The sequence below is a fragment of the Salvelinus namaycush genome, chromosome 1 (assembly GCF_016432855.1).
Source record: "Salvelinus namaycush isolate Seneca chromosome 1, SaNama_1.0, whole genome shotgun sequence".
Classification (NCBI taxonomy): domain Eukaryota; kingdom Metazoa; phylum Chordata; class Actinopteri; order Salmoniformes; family Salmonidae; genus Salvelinus; species Salvelinus namaycush.
The window spans coordinates 71,358,238-71,365,699 of NC_052307.1; positions in this window are offsets into that span (position 1 = coordinate 71,358,238).

Consider the following 7,462-nt stretch of genomic DNA (forward strand, 5'->3'; position numbering starts at 1 on the left):
TTCCCAGAGAGGTAGGGTGCCAAAAGGGTGGGGCTTGGGCCATCCTTCCCTCTGTGCTGTCCTCTCAAAGGTGCACAAATACGACTCCATATCATCTTCCTCCCTTAACTGAACCAGGAACTGATTCGGGCCAGACTCCTGAGCCCACCCAACCTTCAACTACCAGTCTGCGGTTTTGTTGGTGCTGCTCCTCCAGTGCTTGCTCCTGGAGTGCCTGTTGCTTCTGCTGGCTGAGGATGAACTGATCCACCAGCTCCTCCATGGTAATCTCCGTACGCTCGACCCCACGGCACCCAAAGCTACTGAGATGCTCGCATTCTCCACCATGTGTGGTAAACCGTGGGGTGTTGGGTTGAGCATGCAGAGATTGACACTGAGACAGGGAGGTTTTAGTCTGCAAAAACAACTTTATTAAGACAGAAAATAAACATAACAAAGAAAATCACTTAGGTTTGGCTCGGTCCTTCTTCTCTACTTCTGCTCGCTGTCGGCCTCTCCCCGTTCTCTCTCGCGGTGTCAGTGTTCCTTTTATTTTGCCTCCACGGCTGGTTGGCATTTTACCCTAATTGCCTCCACTTGGAGCTGTCCGTGTCGGGGTGCCCAGCTCCCGTATTCCCAGCAGAGGGAGCCAACGTCGCCTCACGTACCTCCCCTCTATTACCATCCCCCGGGGTAGACCTCCTGGGATACCACAACACATACAGTGATATGTGTGGTGTTGTCTGATTTGCTGTGACTACAAAACAGTCCAGTATAGCAACTTAAGGCCAGTAGAGGACTGTCTGTGACATAGTACAGCACATAGCCTAGTTATTCTAATGTATGGTTTAATGAAATGCACCAACATGATATCAGACACCCTTTGATAAGATCACCATCCTTGCAGGTGAGTATATCCCCCCTGAAGTCTTCAGAAAGCGAACTAATTAATTTCCACTTTGTTATTGTCCTTTGATTCCTATTGCATGGATAGTTTGAGGCCTTCTGGCATCTTTTCTTGCTTAAAAATGATGAATGACTGAAGTTTAAATTTGGCTATTAGGCCGAGTTGGTGTTTTGCTAAGATTCCTTTGCAGTGTTTACATTCTGAGATGTTTCTCTTTGAGATGTCATTTGAGAATCTGTGGAATATATCCTTTTCAAGATGCCTTCTTTGGTTCCTATTGCTTGGGCTAGTGTTATACAGAAGTTAGCCAATAAAACCATTAAGAATTGCTTTTGAATTTGTTGAGCCTTATCTCCTAGCAACATGTAGAGTCCTCTGTGCATGCAAGGCAAATTGATTTTTAGGTTCCCCTGAGTAAAGCATGTGCCACTGGCCTCTGGACACGTACAGTTGTTTGTCACTGGCCTACATAATGGCAAAGTGGAATAACCCCTATAATGGCAAAGTGGAATAATGTTTAAAAAAAATATATGTTTACAAATTAATAAAAAATGGAAAGCTGAAATATATTGTGTCAATAAGTATTCAACCCCTTTGTTATGGCAAGCCTAAATTATCTAAGTCACGTAATAAGTTGCATGGACTCACTCTGTGTGCAATAATAGTCATTCTAAAATCATGTTGAGCACTGTCTCATCTCTGTACCCCACACATACAATTATCTGTAAGGTCCTTCAGTCGAGCAGGGAATTTCAAACACAGATTCAACCACAAAGACCAGGCAGGTTTTTTACACCCAGTCACTACAAAGATACAGGCATCCTTCCTAACTCAGTTGCTGGAGAGGAAGGAAACCGGATTTCACCTTGAGGCCAATGGTGACTTTAAAACAGTTACAGACAAGGTGCAAATCAAATTTGGGGGTGTTCTCTAAATAATGCAAATTCAACCATTCTCCTATTTGTTTGAAATGTAGTGGTAAATCTGTTTTACAGTGGTAAATATTAAAATAAAAGCTTCCAAATGAAACAAACACCCCCACCTCTCTATGGTTTAAACCAATATACACTGCTCTAAAAAATAAAGGGAACACTTAAACAACACAATGTAACTCCAAGTCAATCACACTTCTGTGAAATCAAACTGTCCACTTAGGAAGCAACACCGATTGACAATAAATTTCACATGCTGTTGTGCAAATGGAATAGACAACAGGTGGAAATTATAGGCAATTAGCAAGACACCCCCAATAAAGGAGTGGTTCTGCAGGTGCTGACCACAGACCACTTCTCAGTTCCTATGCTTCCTGGCTGATGTTTTGGTCACTTTTGAATGCTGGCGGTGCTTTCACTCTAGTGGTAGCATGAGACGGAGTCTACAACCCACACAAGTGGCTCAGGTAGTGCAGCTCATCCAGGATGGCACATCAATGCGAGCTGTGGCAAGAAGGTTTGCTGTGTCTGTCAGCGTAGTGTCCAGAGCATGGAGGCGCTACCAGGAGACAGGCCAGTACATCAGGAGACGTGGAGGAGGCCGTAGGAGGGCAACAACCCAGCAGCAGGACCGCTACCTCCGCCTTTGTGCAAGGAGGAGCAGGAGGAGCACTGCCAGAGCCTTGCAAAATGACCTCCAGCAGTCCACAAATGTGCATGTGTCTGCTCAAACGGTCAGAAACAGACTCCATGAGGGTGGTATGAGGGCGCGACGTCCACAGGTGGGGGTTGTGCTTACAACCCAACACCGTGCAGGACGTTTGGCATTTGCCAGAGAACACCAAGATTGGCAAATTCGCCACTGGCGCCCTGTGCTCTTCACAGATGAAAGCAGGTTCACACTGAGCACATGTGTGAGACGTGACAGAGTCTGGAGACGCCGTGGAGAACGTTCTGCTGCCTGCAACATCCTCCAGCATGACCGGTTTGGCGTTGGGTCAGTCATGGTGTGGGGTGGCATTTCTTTGGGGGCCGCACAGCCCTCCACGTGCTCGCCAGAGGTAGCCTGACTGCCATTAGGTACCGAGATGAGATCCTCAGACCCCTTGTGAGACCATATGCTGGTGCGGTTGGCCCTGGGTTCCTCCTAATGCAAGACAATGCTAGACCTCATGTGGCTGGAGTGTGTCAGCAGTTCCTGCAAGAGGAAGGTATTGATGCTATGGACTGGCCCGCCCGTTCCCCAGACCTGAATCCAATTGAGCACATCTGGGACATCATGTCTCGCTCCATCCACCAACGCCACGTTGCACCACAGACTGTCCAGGAGTTGGCGGATGCTTTAGTCCAGGTCTGGGAGGAGATCCCTCAGGAGACCATCCGCCACCTCATCAGGAGCATGCCCAGGCATTGTAGGGAGGTCATACAGGCACGTGGAGGCCACACACACTACTGAGCCTCATTTTGACTTGTTTTAAGGACATTACATCGAAGTTGGATCAGCCTGTAGTGTGGTTTTCCACTTTAATTTTGAGTGTGACTCCAAATCCAGACCTCCATGGGTTGATAAATTTGAATAAATTTAAATTTCCATTGATAATTTTTGTGTGATTTTGTTGTCAGCACATTCAACTATGTAAAGAAAAACGTATTTAATAAGAATATTTCATTCATTCAGATCTAGGATGTGTTATTTTAGTGTTCCCTTTATTTTTTTGAGCAGTGTATTTCTGTGCTTGGCACTGTCCACTCAGTACTGCTGTATTTCGGCCTTAGCTGAGCTCCTTTATGCATAGATTTTCCTTGGTGCTTCCTAATTTTCGCCATTTGTTTTCCAATGCATCCTTGATTTAATAAATGACCTATTCCTTTATTCCAATGCATAAGATCTTTCCATTGATTTTATCATTGTTTGCTTTTATCAGTCAGCTGTTTAGAGCGCTCATTGTGTTGTTTTTCAGGTCCGCGCGGGTACTGGTGTTCTCCGTACCATCCGTGGCCAAAACTATTTGACCATTTATTTAGCTTTTATTTTCTATCATTATTTGTTTTCTTTCCTGGAACAGCTGATGGTCGACAATATCACTAGCCTACAGCTAGACTCCAATCTAGCCAACAAAAAGGCTGGCTATACGTTAATGACAGTAGGCCTGTAAGGTGACTCGGTTAGAAGCATTCAATTTTGCAAGGGCATAGGCCTACAACTGTCTTCACGGTGAAACATAATGAAATGTTACATAGGCATACTTAGAGTGCATTTTCAGAGATCTCCAAGATTCATGATTCTATACAGGCTTCAATGTTCTAATTCAATTGTTTTAAATGCTTAATAATGACAACACTGTCATTAATGTAAGGAAAGAAAGGTGGTGTTTTATGTCACACAATCTGAAGACTCCAAGCATTAACTGGGGCTCCCGAGTGGCACAGCGGTCTAAAGCACTGCATCTCAGTGCTTGAGGCGTCACTCAAGACACCCTGGTTCAAATCCAGGCTGTATCACAACCGGCCGTGATTGGGAGTCCCATAATTGGCCTAGCGTCGTGCGTGTTTGGCCGGTGTAGGCCGTCATTGTAAATAAGAATTTGTTCTTAACCTTTATTTAACTAGGCAAGTCAGTGATTTTTTTTTTTTTACATTTAAATCATGAACTAGGGTGTAAAACATGTTTTGATTCAACTCATGTATAATATTGAATGTAGGCTACCTGAGTATATTCATGTGTGTAAAATTGCCTCGGCATAGAGGGTAGGCTACAAGCAGTGGTATGGTCCTAGTGGAGGGTAAATGTAAGTAAACATTGTTTACCCACATTTTTCAGAAAAATGCATTGTATAGGCAGTATAACTTTAAAAAATAAAATTATACCTTGACCGGCAGTCAGTTTACCCACATTCTTTTTACCACTACATCACTGGCTACTGGTAGGCCTCTTTGAAAATTCATGGTAATACACATTGTAACATTCTAGTAAGTTGTGTGTGTGTTAGGGTGACCATCCCGTTTTCCCCGGGACAGTTTCGGCCCCATTTCAGGTGTCCCGACTTTTCATGTTACAAAAAAGGTCAATTTGTCAGCAAGACGCATCAATTAATGTAGGCCTAATCAATGGCAAACGCTGAATGTCATAAGGCACACTGTTTGGTGTTCTGTAACAGATGTCTATTTCCCTTCATCAAATGGCAAGAGTATACATGCAGTTTTAATGCTGGAATTATTTTGGAGTGGACAAACATGCACAGGCAGCCTACTTTTTGAAGTTATTTGTTTGACAATCAGATTAAAATATTATGACTGGTTGTGTTCATGACACATTTTGAAAGATAATTCATTTTTACAGTTTAAGTGACGTCTTTATTATTAGGCCCATACTATTTTTTTGGAGACCCCCGAATGTCATGATGTAATTCACACTGGTTACAGAGCTTAATGGCTGTGATAGGAGAGAACTGAGGATGGATCAACAACATTGTTGTTACTCCACAATACAAACGTAATTGACAGAGTGAAAAGAATGAAGCCTTTACAGAAAAAAAACATTCCAATACATGCATCCTGTTTGCAATAAGGCACTGAAGTAATACTGTTAAAATGTGGAAAAGCAATTAACTTTTTCCCCTGAATACAAAGTGTTATGTTTCAGGCAAATCCAATCCAATACATTACTAAGTACCACTCTCCATATTTTCAAGCATAGTGGTGGCTGTATCATGTTATGGGTATGCTTGTAATCGTTAAGGACTGAATGAGTTTTTCAGGATAAAAAATAAATGAAATGGAGCTAAGCACAGGCAAAATCCTAGAGGAAAACCTGGTTCAGTCAGCTTTCCACTAGACACTGGTAGATGAATTCACCTTTCAGCAGGACAATAACCTAAAACAAAAGGACAAATCTACACTAGAGTTGTTTACCAAGAAGGCTGATTGTCCCGATTTAGTTTTCACTTAAATCTGCTTTAAAATCTATGGCAAGACTTGAAAATGGCTGTCTAGCAATGATCAACAACCAATTTGACAGAGCTTGAAGAATGTTGAAAAGAATAATGTGCAAATATAGTACAATCCAGGTGTGCAACGCTCTTAGACTTACCCAGAAAGACTCACAGCTGTAATCGCTGCCAAAGGTAATTCTAACATGAATTGACTCAGGGATATATATACTGTATTTCATTTTCAATAAATTAGCTAAAATTTCTAAAAACATTTTTTCACTTTGTCATTACGGGGTATTGTGTGTAGATGGGTGAAAGAATCTATTGAAAATCTATTGAATACATTTTGAATTCAGCCTGTAACACAACAAAATGTGGAATAAGTCAAGGGGTGTGAATAGTTTCTGAAGGCACTGTATCAGACATGACCTGAGAAGACAAAAGGAATTATTGGAAGGCCCACTAAGTGGCTTGTTTACAGGGTGCTACATACTTATGGCTGCAGAGTGGAGGAACTAAAGGCACCTTACATTTCTTTCAAGTGCCCATCAATTGAAGCTGTCAGGTAATTCAGAACGATGGATACGATTTTAAGCAGATATTGGATGTCTGAATGTTCAGCTTGGCAAAGACAGGTCCATGGTTCCTTCAGTTCAGACTGATTGCTCCGCCAGGCACAGTTCTCAACAATAAACACACTCAGCACAGATACTGTACTGCACAAAGGCATACCTTTTTAGAGGAAGTCAATTGTAACCAAGGAGAGCTTGTGGCCGACTCAAGACTATTCTTTTTTTTATTAACCTAAAATGTCCTTAGTTTGACAGTCTCATGGCATTGACAAAGAACATGTGATTTTGCTCATCAATCAGTTAAATCTGTCTATATAATGTTATTCATCCCATAATTTAGTGAACTAGACTGCCTCAGTATTGTCATTCTAGACATGCAAAGCCTTCCCTCATCAGGTAATGTAATTCCATGCTTCATTAGTACTGTGAAGTTTATCATTTGTCATCAAAGCCAGCTGTCAATAAATAATTAAGTTGCAGATGAGAAGAATGAAATATTTTGGCTGAAGGAAGGAAGATTGCTGTCTACATTTTAATTGCATACACACATTTTGTGTGTGTGTGTCCAAGGTTTTAATTAGCTGTGATGTGGCTACAAAGCAGCACCTGTTCATAGTCTGCCTACTTTTTGAGCTCTACTTTCACCTTCAACAAACATCATTATTTAGCATATTTACACCTATAGAAGAAAGCATTTAGGCTAATGATTATATAGCAAATGGGCAGACAGTTCAGGCACTGCTCCCCTTTCATCTGAATGAAAAAGATTAGGAGCCTAACGGCAAACCTGGCATTTTTTGGGGACCAATGTCTTGTTTATTACAGTGTAATAATTGTGGAAGAATCAAAACTATAGATTTTATTTAGGCCTACACCTTTCCGTTGCCACACAGACCATGAAAGTGCGATGGCAGTGCATGTCGAAGACATAAGAAAGAGATGGAGGGGGTGGAGAGCGAGATAGAGGAGACCTCTATCTGGTCCGGAATTATCTTTGTGTACAGGCATCATTCCAATGTCACATTTTAATTTGCATTCCAAGCTGAAACACTGCAGCTCCCTTGCAGTCAAGGGAAACAATGTGCATTTCCATCCACAAACAATCAGTAAATAAACTCTAATGGGGTTCTGACAGAATGT